This window comes from Ambystoma mexicanum, chromosome 9 (assembly GCF_040938575.1).
Source record: "Ambystoma mexicanum isolate Mex_15411 chromosome 9, UKY_AmexF1_1, whole genome shotgun sequence".
Classification (NCBI taxonomy): domain Eukaryota; kingdom Metazoa; phylum Chordata; class Amphibia; order Caudata; family Ambystomatidae; genus Ambystoma; species Ambystoma mexicanum.
Window position 1 is genome coordinate 339,141,617 of NC_090931.1, and position 13,433 is coordinate 339,155,049.

The window sequence follows — 13,433 nt, forward strand, 5'->3', positions numbered from 1 at the left end:
TAGGGAGGCCGGGCATGGAAAGAGGACATTGGGGGAGTAACCAATCAGGTTTTCTGGTTGTAGAGGAGGAGGGGAAGTGTACAGGAGTGCAGGGTAGCAAGTCCTGTGTTTGTTTAGTGAAGATGGCTATGGCTTTAGCTATGAGGAAGCACATTGTGTGGATGGTGGGAGATGACGGGAGATCCTTGGATCCATTCATTGAAGGTTTATATTGAATCGTGTGGCATTTCTGCTACTATTGGATTGGAAGAAGTGGAAGGTTCGTGGTATGCAGATTGTGGATTAAAGTGGGTCACTTAATTACCATTCTGTAAGAGTGTAGCTCACTTTAAACGTCCAGATATCATTATTGTGCATTCTGGAGGCAGACCTTTGCTATGAAGGACATTTTGAAAAGCCTAATGGAACTGTTTCCAGCTGTGAAGATAGTTTTTTCTGAAATCCATGAAAGAAATTATGGAGATGTCCAAACTTTTTTTGTTCTGAAATAGAAGAAGCTAGACAGCATGTCAATGAAGGTGTATGTGGTTTTTATTTGGTTTATGAATAGCATCTTTTGATAACGCAAATATCAAGTTGGATGGTGTCAATATTTTTCGAGGAGATGCATTGCATTTCACTCATGTCGGAAATCAGATTTTTCTTTTGAAATACCAAAATGCGCTGACATTTGTTTTGTGAAAGTATGTTTTTAGTAGTTGTAAATAAAAAACAAAAGCAGAACAAAATAGAAGTCGTTTTTCTGAAAGTTAGGATGAATAAATAAGTTCAGTAGCACATTTATTTGTTTAGTATGTAAAGGTCCTGACATTTTTTTAAAACATTTCTTTTAAGAGCCACCATTTCTGAATGAAAAACACATTTTTTATGGTCTTTCTGGCTTTCATATATTTTGGAGGAGAGGAGGTAAGCTGGGGGAGGGAAGGGAGCTAAGAGGCAGCAACCACAGATACAATTGGGGAGGTGGAGATGTTGGGAGTTCGTTAAATCTAAGGTAGGTGGCAGTGTTTCTCGTGCATCTTGACCGCGACCTCGAAAACACTCTGAAACTGCTCTCCCTTGCAGAGTGGTGTGTCACAATACAAACTAATTTCTTCTTTGGATAAGTTTTCTTCTAGCCACTGAAGTGTGTTTGCCATTTCTGACAAAATAATAAATGGTTATATTTGTTTCTGACAACTGTTTATATAATAATTGGTAATAATATCATTGGTTAAGTGGCTCAACTGAAAGAAAGAGTACTTATTGTGGCAGCTTATAATTTTGGCATCGTTCGAGGAATGGTCAGCCAACTTTTCAGAGAGGCAAATGCTGATTGGATTTTTGAAAATGTGAGGTGCATCATAATTTAAGAAATAGTCACCATATTTGATATGCGGGTCATGGCCTTTGTCCGCACACAGCACATTGAGGAAAAGACGTATGGAAAATATATTTGGAGTTATTTTGTAGATGAAAGAGGGCCTGTAAAGGGTGAGGGAGATGGAAAAAATGTAAAGCACTTTTATAGGTGAAAGAAAGCTGTGCAGGTGCTGCTCTGTCTGCCGTACATTTTTCTGTCCATGGACGTTATTGGGATTGAAGAGGTAGGGGGGTCTGGTTTGGGTGAGACTTGTTATATGAAGGTGTATTGTGCATACTTGTTATATGGTTTAATTCTATTGTGGTGGTTTTGGCCAGTGGCCCCAAGAATCTGGCCACTGGCCACATACTGTATAGTAATATGTGTATAGTTACTATAGGTACCGTAGGGGGAGTATACTCTATTTGTAATATAGTGGAGTGATATCATTGAACTGTATGTGGTGTTTATGATCGTAGTACAATTGAGGGTAGTGTTCTTTGATCTCTCCTCCACCTTTTCATGGTAAACCATTCTATCCTCATTAAATGATTACATGATACCTTTGGCATCACAGACCGGGCACTGGACTGACTGACTTGTTTTCCTCATTTACCACCCTTCCCAGCTCCAACTGGACCATTTCTACTCCACCACCTCACTGTCTACCTGCAGTGTACCCCATGGTTCTATCCTATCACTATCTATCTCGTCCCTCTAGCTCACCTCATTTCCTTCTTCTCTTCTCATTCCCAGTATTATGCTGATGACACACAGCTATCCTTGAAACTTTCCTCTACTACTTTCTTCTCCCCATCTTTTATCTCTGATTGTCTGACCACCATCCAGGCATTGTGTGCGACTAAAAATCTCTTTCAATTGCAGTATGACGGAGATCCTTCTTATTGGGACACCTGTGCCCTGTTTTCCTCTTACCCTAAGGCCGCCCTCCTTGGGCCCTCTACCCTCACCATCCTGTGAGGCCAAAAACATTGTGGTTATCTTTGACTCCTCTGTCCTTTACTCCTTACATTTTGGAGATTGTAAATTTGGCGCACTTTCAGCTTAACCTCCTTACAGGCATTCTACCGGTCCTCACCTTCCCCAAAAACTCAACGTCTCTAGAGCCCAGCACCTCTCTAGGCTGGACTACTGCAACAGCCTCTTCCTGAACCCCCCCCCCTTTGTTGTCTATGCCCCTTTCAGCTAATCTTGAATAGGGTTGCAAGACTTATCCTTGGGCTCAAGCCCAAGGATATTATTGCTGCAGCCATACAATCTGTACTTCGGCTCTGGTGGCTGCAAGGATGCACATCAAGATCCACTGTATCATTGATAAGGCTTTCTGGGGCCTGAGACCACACTATCGCCAACCTTTTCTCAGTAAATAGTCTCCTACTAGAGCCCTCTGCCCCTCTTACTCCAAATCTCTGCTTGTCAAATGCTTTTCGCCATAGAGAGCGGGATCCATGTCTCTCTCTTTGGCCGGTGCATCTCTTTGCAACAGGTTTCCTGCTCCTCTCAGAATTAAGCTGGACTGTCTTAAGTTCGGGAAACTTCTCAAAAGTCTTCTTTTCTCTTTCTGTTTCCCTCAATCCCTTCCCTGTTAACTACAATTGTTTTCTATACGTAAGGGAAATGGAGATGCAAAATATTTCTAGAACATTGTTAAGTGGCAGTTGGTGTGTGGAAGTTTAATATGTTGATCGGGTTATATGCAGAGTTTTTGGAAGTGATTGGTGGATAGATGTGTGACTGTTCGAAAGCAGGCAATGAGGGAGTGTTACAAACATAAAAGTAAAAGGGTAGAAGTGCTGTCCTGTGCGATGTTGTGCACATGCCATCAGTGTATTTTAATCATACATAGCCTGGAAAGGGGACTGCAAAGACTTCCAATAGTCATGAAGGTCTATGGAATATGGTCCTTATTGTATGCTAAAGAAAAGTATTTGGGACAGAAAATTGTTTCTGTACTTTTTTCTTTTTCTCTAGTATACAATTGTCCATTATTTTCATTAGCATAGTACAAGATGCTAATGGAAATGTTGTAGAATCTTATTGAGTCCAACTACTTTACTGAAAAATGTGAAGTACATGGAGTGTATAAGATCATTTTTTTAGTTCTATTTTTTAACTGTGAAAGGTGATTCGACAAGGAACCTTTTTTATGTTTTTTGATGTTGTATTTTTTTGCATGAAAGGCTAGGAAGTAAGGTGGGGGAGGAAAATGAGGGAAGGGGCACCATCTACAGGTATGGAGGGGCATTTGGACAGGGGAAGAGGTTGGCAGTGCGTTAAATCTAAGGTTGGGGGCAGTGTTTTTCATGCTCCTTGATTACAGCCTCAAAAGCACTTCAAAACTGCTCCCCCCTGCAGAGTGGTGTGTTGCAGTATATAAATAGTACTGTTGTCTTTGAAAGAAATGGATCAACAGCCTCTTTTATAGATTGCAAGGTAGCTGGTGGGATCTTCTGCCCTACAGGAGTAGCTTTTGTGGTGGCAGTAGCGGTTAAGGAAGATGAGGTAGAGGAAGACAGCTTACTACTTCATGAGAAAGGAACAGCCTTTCTCAAAGTACCTGGGTGGTGTGAGTGGGTGTAGCGGTGCATGGACATGGTACCAAAAGAGTATTGCCTGTGACTGAGTTTGATTCAACATTCAATGCATTGAACATGGGTAGCTTAAGCCTTTGGTACCCCTGGTACGGTCTTAAAAAACTGCCACACCCAGGATTCTCTCTGGGTGCTGGAGGTAGGTGTTTCCTCATCTCATCTTCCTGGTCCTCTTGACTTCCACTGCATTATTGTGCCTTTTCCCTTATCCAGGCCCTTGTGCTGGTGGTGGTGTGGTGGTGTTGGTGGCCCCTGGGAAGGTATGGGTGGCCATGGCTAATGCCATTTTTGAAGTTAAATAGCCGGTGTGCTGCCAATACTCTTCCAGGTGCTTTCTCTTGTATAGCAGATGGAAAATGAGTAAGTATGTGTCTAGGAGCTGTGAAGGGTAAACTTTCAGCTTGAAATATCCTAGATTTGCTGAAAACACAGTTTAGAACTGTTCACGGAGCACAGACCCGTTCGCAAAACATGTATGCGTTTGCGAACACATCATCACGGCACACGCGTGCACGGTCACATGACGCTGTTCGGGATGTCTGTGGTGACATCAGACGTTCGCGAAAGTCTGCATCGTTTCACAAGTTTATGACTAATATTCAGTCATCCCAGATTTGCAGATTTGTAGCAGTGGCTTGGGTTATTTGATGTGGGCAACCATCTCAAGCTCTCAGTCACTTACTAAAGTTATGTTGAGAACCCACAGAAATCTTCTTTTCTGTGTTTCAAGGAAACCATGTGAACAATGCTTCATGTAGCTAGGGCATGATCACATGCCATCGACATGCTGGTGATATGTATAGATGTGTTTCTATTTATTTGAGGAGATAGGGACTAATTTCTAGTTTGGCGATGATTCTGCAGTAATTCTGCTGACTTACCACCAAACTTTATTACCATTACCACCATTTGGGAACATGGGGTTACCAGAGGAAAACAAGTTATGGTAACTCCCCATTTTTGGAATCCATCGAACTCCTTAGGGAATTTTGTTGGATTTACAGCCGGCGGAATTACCTCACAGTAAATCTGCAGATTTGTGGGTGTAAAGTGGAGGATTTATCTCCAGCAACACATTGGAGGTGAATCTGCCACTTTTCCTTCAAAAATCGTTGTATTTAACAGGCAGAATTTCCTCTAGTGGTAAATCCAACAAAAATCTAAATATTTACGGTGTGGGAAAACTGCAGTCATTCCGTGACTAACGTAATTACCACCACTTTTTTCCTGCACCGCCAAACTTGTAATGAAGCCCATAGTGTAATTTCGAACAGAAATTATTTTGAAAGTATGCAATAACAGAGCAGAGCCAGTCTGTAACCCCTCTGGAGTCCCTGTGTTCCCCTGATTGGCTGTCTGTGGCTTCATAGCCTATTGGGAGGCACCGGCAGGCATAAGATGGCCCCCACCAAGGCAACCAGCAAAGGCTCCCCCTGACTGAGCCTGACCGAGCTGGACGTGCTCGAGTGCTCCATTTCCCACGCGTGCCAATCCTCCATCAAACCAAGGCTGCTTTTATTATACAACCGCTGCTCTTCCCTCCTGTAATCATGATTCTTACGTGTGCTTACAGCCAGATCTTCCCGCCTCCCCCTCTGCCTGATCGATACCCTATGCATTGAGTATCATGCCCGCTCCCAACTTGTACACGTCTGGATCCCCGGCTACCGGATCCGCAGTTCGAGCGTTCGATTGCTGAACACCATATGCTTGATTAACTCTCACGTTTCATCCGGATTACGGCATCTGAACTGTTTTAACATTACATACAAATCATTGTACACTGCGAATGTAGATCAGATATGTGCCTAACTTAAACTTGCCATAACTCTGTGTCGCGTGCTGCGACAATGCATGTCCTTCTGTATAAACGTGCCCCTCTCATGTATGTACCATGGCCCGTTACCCGTCTCCGCCATCATCGTATTATCTAGCCCGGCGGCAGTTCATCCCGCACTGACCGCATGTTTATCAGTTCATCATTCTGCCTATTACGAGTCCAATGCCTTCACCACAATTGATATACATCTGCCTGCACTTTTTACGTACAACTTGCTTTAACCTGTATGCAAACTTGCTTTAACCTGTATGCAAAATTGTGCGATTTCGGCCAGTGCTTTGATGCTATTTGCTTATACTTGACCTAGAACTGCTTGAGTCTGTTTGGACTGTTTTAATGCAACCTGTCCTCTAGTGATCAACCTCGTACTGGATTATATATGTTCTAATCAATGACCTACCTATGCCTGCCTACTGTCTGCCAACCTACTAAGTTGCACTATGCCCAGCTAGCCTAACCTGATTTGTGTTGACCTGAGTACTTACTGCATGCTCTATACACATTAACAAGATTGTCCTCTAAACGGCCAAGTTACAAAGTTAACGAGGCTTAGCTATCATCTATCACATGTTCTGACTGTGGTCTAAATGTACTATTTGCTGCCTTCTGCCTTAGCCAATTGCCTCATCCTGGCGTCACCCATTACTTTCAGCCAACTTGCATTTAACGTGAACCCATGTGCTGTCCTGTGCTTTCCTAGTCAACTGTTTTCACCTGATGTTACCCATTACATATAGCCAATCTGGTGTCACCCATTGCATTTAGCCGATGTAATGTTAGCCATTGCATCCAGCCAATTTGCCTTTGACCTGTATTATGTGCTGCTAAATTGAACCTATATACTGCCTTGTGTTTTTAGCCAATTACTGTCATCTGATGTTATCCATTGTATTTAGCTATAGCGCTTAGCCAAATCTGCCCTCACCTAGAACTCATGTACTGCCTTTGGCTCTTGTCAATTGCCTTATCTTACAATTCGGTGCTGCCCCTATGTAAATTCCTTAGCTAATTGCTCCTATCTTGAACCTAGGTATCACTTTACTACAACCTAGCCAAATGGATTAATTTCGGAACTAAAGCTGTGGCCCTATCGCTGCTGCAGCCTAAATGAACCTCAGTAAACACAGCCGTAGACACTGCTTTTCATCTTAAGCGCGCTCCAATAGTACCACATACTCGGAGTTCACAATCCCTTGCCCAACAGCATCGCTAACCTCCATTATGTATTGGTGCCTAACTACTCTCCTCCACCTACTGTCCATTTACACTAGACGTTGGACATGTCAGTCCCACCTACATACTAACCAATACACATCCACCGGCACACCTAAGGTAGCAATTACCCACACCTTGTGGATTAATACTATGGCCTCTGCCAACCCCTACTTGGATGATCCAGCACTCTGGATACGCCACTTTGCTACCAGACTAACACTTAACCAACCTTGCGCTATTACTAATAGAAACCTCAGACTAAATTCCAGAACCACCCCACTAAAACAGCGCCCATATTTGAAGCTATATAATAGCTCATCCCTGTCTTGCAACAATATCACAAACAACTACGCTCCAACCTCACCATGCTCCCACCACCCTAGCATCTTAACCAGAAATTCTAGATTAGGAGCCCGACTGTGGACTAAAAACCCCCAACCTCACGCTCACAAGAGCAACAAATGCTTGCGTAGAGATAACAACCTAGCTAATCTGGCCACTGATTCAGATAGCAAGCTAGCCCCTCTCATTTCGCATGACCTACCTCTACCACCACAAAAAACCCCTGCAAAAGACACATTCATCAAAGCAGCCTTGGTGAATGCTAGGTCCCTCTCCGCCCACGCATTGGACATCGCTGATTTCATAACCCATGAAAAGCTTGATCTCCTCGCGGTTATGGAAATCTGGCTAAATGCAGCCTCTGGCCCATCCCTGGCCCTTGCTATACCAAATGACTATGCTATCATTAGATGTGATAGAAACACCAATCAGGTGAAGGGAGGCGGACTCGCCTTCATCTTCAGAAACACCTACGACATCAGAGTCATTCAGGATGCTCAAATCCCCTCTGCTGAATCCTTGTCCATCAAACTACCACTATCACCTAACCATACAGCAACTGTGCACCTTATCTACCGACCAACAGGACCCATTTCCTCATTCACAGAGGATATGGTATCCCTTATATCCACTGACACTAAACCCAATTCACAAACTATCCTACTCGGGGATTTTAATCTCGATCTTAACGACCCCAGGAATACTAATGCCCGTGATTTAGCCAACACCCTATCTGACTTGGGTCACACCCACATTATTCATGAGCCTACACATATCAAAGGAAGAACACTGGACTGGCTCACTAACCTTAACTGCTCTATTAATCTCTTATGTAATGATCCATGTATCTGGTCGGACCATCATAAAATAACCTTCTCCATCAAAGCCAGCACACAACAACCGGCTCCTATCATCGCTCCAGCTATGCGCTCTAGGAACAAGAAAGACATTACACCGGATAAACGCCTACCGCTATTACTCCCCCCTTCTCAACAACACTGCCACCTCTGACCCTACAGTCTTAGTGGATATTTACAATCAGGCAATACTTAAAGCTCTGAATACCATCGCCCCCCTAAAATTGCGGAAATGTAAACCACAACATCACTTGAATACATGGTTCACGCCGCATCTAAGAGAACTACGCAAAACTAAGAGAACTGCAGAAGCACATTGGAAAAAGTGCCCTACAGTAACCAATAAGAATAAGCTAACCCTAGCATCCTCTAACTACAAAGAGGCCATTATACTCGCTAAAAAAGACACCTACAACAAAAGGATTATACAAGTGGAATCAAACACAAAAGAACTTTTCAAGATCCTAAAAGAATTAGAATCCCCTATTGCCCCTATTGGCAAATGTGTCACAGATGCACTATGGTGCAGCAACATCCAGAAGGCACTATTAGATAAAATAGCTCGCTTACAATCTAAAATCAATGCGAAAAAATGCTTGTTACTCTCTGACCCTGATTACAAACAACTCCCCAACAAGACACCCACCTTTGAGCCCACTTGTAAACCATTTAGTTTCTCACCCCTCTCAATTTGGGAAGTAGAAAACATCATTAGGAAACTCAAACCATCAAATTGCCAAGGTGACGCTTGCCCTGCCCTTGATCATCAAAGCAGCAGAACATGACCTGGCACCATTTGTTACTTACCTTATCAATGCCTCCATCAAAATGGGAGTAGTGTCTGATAACTTAAAAGACGCTTGGGTCATTCCACTAATCAGAAAACCAACTCTTGACCCAGCCAACCCGTCTAACTATATGCCGATAACAACTGTACACTTCTTACTAAAAATACTAGATAGAGCACCCTACCTGCAAATACAGGCTTATCTAGAATCAAACAATCTATTGGGACTAAGGCAATCCAGCTTCCGACCCAGATACGGCACTGAAACTGCCTTAATAGATCTCACTACTCAGATCCAAATCCTAAAAGACAACGGCAAACTAGCACTCCTCTTACTGCTTGACCTGTCAGCAGCTTTTGATTTGGTCAACCACCAAACGCTCTGCCACCATTTGAAATCTGCAGCACACTTCTCCGAAGTAGCCACTGCCTGAATCAGCTCCTTCTTGGCGAACAGAACTATGAGAGTCTTCTCTCACACTGACTCGGCTGAACCTTCACCGGTACCTTGTGGGGTCCCGCAAGGCTCTTGTGTGTCCCCAACGCTCTATAATGTATTCACGAAGCCCCTCTTCGATATCCTTGACTACCTGGGTGTCACGTATACTAACTATGCGGACGACACCTAGATACTCATTCCTATCTCTGGTGACTATGCAACCGACAGCAAAACCCTTAATGAAATCTACGCAGTAATACAAGCGTAGATGGCACAACATGGACTTTGTCTCAATGACGGGAAAACTGAGTTGCTCATCCTTGGTACTCACGCTAAACTAAAAAAACGAAATACTGCATTCAAATATTTCACTATAGATGGTAATCCCATCTCATCTCAAACAACACTAAAACCCTTGGTATCTACCTTGATGCCACCTTATCCATCTCCAAACAAACTAATGCAGTAGCATCATCAGCCGCTTACACCTGTAAACTTATCACCGCATTAGGCTGTTTATCTCCACACCCAACTGCATTACACTTGCTAGAATGTTAGTTTTGTCCAAAATAGACTATTGTAACGCCCTCTATTTAGCCACAAAAATATTAACAAACTACAAGTAATTCAAAATAATGCCATCAGGGCAGCCCTCAACATCCCTAAGAAGTCGCATATCTCTGAGACTAGAATCAATCTACACTCGCTCCCAGTAGAGCACAGAATATCCCTCAAAACTCTTGCCCTTACACACAAAGACAGGGCCAACCTTGCAGCATCCTACCTCACTAACCAATTTACCCCACACACATCATCAAGACCACTTAGAGCAGCTCAAGCAAACACTATGTCCATACCGAGATTCAAACTCCATAACTCGGGAGGAGCTAGCTTCCCTGTACAAGCCTCAAAGTTATGGAACACACTCCCCGCTCTCCTCAGGTCAGAACCCTCCTTCAACCTATTTAAGTGCAACACTAAGGGTTGGCTTCATGACTTGGACACAATGACAGTCTAACCTCCTAGATCCCAGACTTGCTGCCTGCCCACTGTACGTATTGTAAATAATATACTATATTATTTATCTGCATTCTCCATTGCCTACCGCATGAAAATTGCAACATGTATGTACCTGTAACACTAATGTCTGTAACCGTAACCATTGCCTACCGCATGCAAATGTAACTGTAACTTTATGTAACCAGATCTAAACTTACGCGCCCGTATGCCCCAGGGCCTGGCTGCGCTTTATAAATAAACAAAATACAAATACAAATACAGTCCTAGCCTTATTTACCTGAGAGCATTGTTGCACTGAATTACATATAGCGCATGGTGAAGGGGTAACATTAGGAACACATACCAGGGACAGGAACTAGAGGACATAATATTTTTATATTGAACATTGAGAGCCGGAGGCCAGTGTGCACATATTTGCAAACTACATGGTAATTCTCAGGTCAAAATGCAGGAGAGGTGGATTAGATGGTTATTTTGGCTAGGGGGGCAAAGTCATTTGGTGGGCTCCTTCCATTGGTAGGTGGGAGTGTTAAGACTCTTTTTATAAGACATCCACCAAAAAGATGACCTTGATGGACAGAGGAACAGAACTTTAAAGAGAGTTCAATTGTTCCTGTGGAGTTTTCCAGTGTGGGGGAAGGGAGACAGCAGGGGAGCGAAGGAAGGTTTGGGGGGTGAAACTTCCTGATTCCAAGAAAGTGGATGGGACAGCGGCTACTAATGTGAAACTCCCCAAAATGGCCATAATCATCAATGTTGAAAGCCACACAAATTCGTTGCTGCGTTCAACAATAGGGATTATGACATAGAACCTGTCTAGTATTGTCTGCATTGAGACATACAATACATTAAGCACAGCTCTGTAAATGTCATTTTGTGTGCTGTTTGTACTTTTACAAATGAAATTAGTAGTACAGTGAAAGTTGTTCACTTTGGCATGCTTGAGGCCTTAAATGGGGCCAGATAGCAAAAAGTGCTGGAAAGCAGAGTGTCTGTTTTCTCGATGGCAGAGAGTTTGAAAACAGAGCTAAATATCTGAAGAAAAAGCTTCTTGGATTTCTTATATATTTACTGCCACTCGCGGGCACTCCCAATGTCTGTTATCCGACCTTTGAAACGTTGTTATTCAATTGTCAAATGGCAAAGACTGGTGTATTTAATAGACGTTCCCGACAATGAAATGGCAGAAAACAAAGCTTACATTGTTGTTCTATTCTTTCACTGAGTTCTGTTCTGCAGTACATGAAGTCGTAGGAACTCATGCTTAGAAGAGTATGGTTCTGAATGTGGGCAGACTGTGTCAATAACCGAGTTCTCCATGGCCATCTGAGCCGCTGGGGGTCTTCCATCTTCCTTTGCACATGGGTGCTGCAAACACCAATGTCCCGAACATGCACCTGCCTCTCCTCAGTCCAAACTCCAGCCACCCAAATTGCCCCACTCTCCTACACTCACCTCTCTTCATTTCCTTCTTGCTCCACCACACTCAGCCACTGACGTCACAGAAATGGAAATAGAAAAATAATTAGGTCTTTTTTCCCAGTTCCTTGCTAGCCATCTTTGTTTGTTGTTTCCTTTGTATATATGGGCAGCACCGTTTTTCATGGGCATGAGTTGCCCAAAAATAGCTAGTACCACCCTGGGCATAGATGCCAGGGTGCTTTAATCTATCCTGTGCTTGTATGGTGGTAGACAGGAACCATGATGGCCTTGAGTCCTAGCTGAGGCCCTTGCTACACTTTCGTCTACCTTAGGCTGGGGTTGGGGGTCCATTACCAGCTCAGCCAATCAAGTCGCTGGAAATGAGGGCGAGAACTGCCAGTGTCCCACCTACGTTCCACCAGCCACCCATTTTCTATTTGCTATGGCGGCAGACATCTTTTTTTCCATGGGAGATTGGGCTTGTGCATTATGCGTGGAGCTCATCTCCCATGGGGAAAAAAAAAAGCTTGCAACACCCCAAACACAGCCATGGGTGTGAATAGCTAACACCCCCACTTCGGGGGAGTATTGGCCCGTAATGGTCATGAGCCCTTGCTGAGGTCCTTGCTTCACTCAGGCCTTCCTATGCTCAGCAGGCTGGTGGGCTGTTACTGGCAAGGTGCTCCCCAATGAAAGGAGCATGATAGCTATAATAGCACTCTTTTTAATACATTGATTATTCTTCCCTAAATGCTGGATATTAGGGCAGTGTGTTATGCAGAAAGTGTTAGAGCAATGTATGTAAATGTATATGAGGGGACAAGTCAACTGGGTGGACTCGTGCACTCCTATGAATCCATCAAAGGGACGCTTTTTGAGTATATTGTTTGAATTCGGAGAACCAGTGTGTCCATCTAGCTCTGTATCGACTCTGGGAGATTATTAAAAAGCACCTAAAATCGGAGTAGGATTAGTATGGTACAGGCAATTTCCTAGTATAACTTCTCCAGAGGCGTGTCTGTAGTTGGTCGCCGGCACTCTGTATACAATGAGCTTCTTTTTACCTGTATAATTTTTAACGGTATTTTTACATATATCTTTGAACCTTGGTATGAGTTTTTACAAGAATTGTTCTAAAACATTTTTACAAATGTGTTTTTAAAAATGTGTTAGTATAATAACAATTGTATTTCTAGACGATTTTGTAGAATGGTATTAAGGTGTGTTTTTCTGATGAATTAAGGTCTTATGAAGTTTTATTTAATGAATTTTGTAAAGTTATTGTAGAACTAAACACATAAATAAATACATAAATAAAAAGTATATGCTTCTCAGTCAACCTTTACAGTTTTCTACCACGACACAATGTTTTCCATGACAAGCACCAACCTTACACAAAAACTGGATCCTATTTCTAGTGTATGAAGTCTGTTTCTTTTCCCATCTCTTTACAATGCCACGTGCACAGGCTGGTGAATTTATGTTGCAGAGGGCAGAAATGGATAATGCTTGAGCTAGCACTTGGAATAACCGAGGTTGTCCTTTTCATTTTGTTCC

The 13,433-nt window shown here is 43.1% G+C and overlaps 1 protein-coding gene across 1 annotated transcript in view; it reads left to right on the forward strand.

Annotated features, from left to right (window-relative positions):
• Positions 1–13,433, forward strand: part of LOC138487325 (uncharacterized) — a 2,513,852-nt gene that overhangs the window by 1,901,374 nt on the left and 599,045 nt on the right. The window lies entirely within an intron of this gene.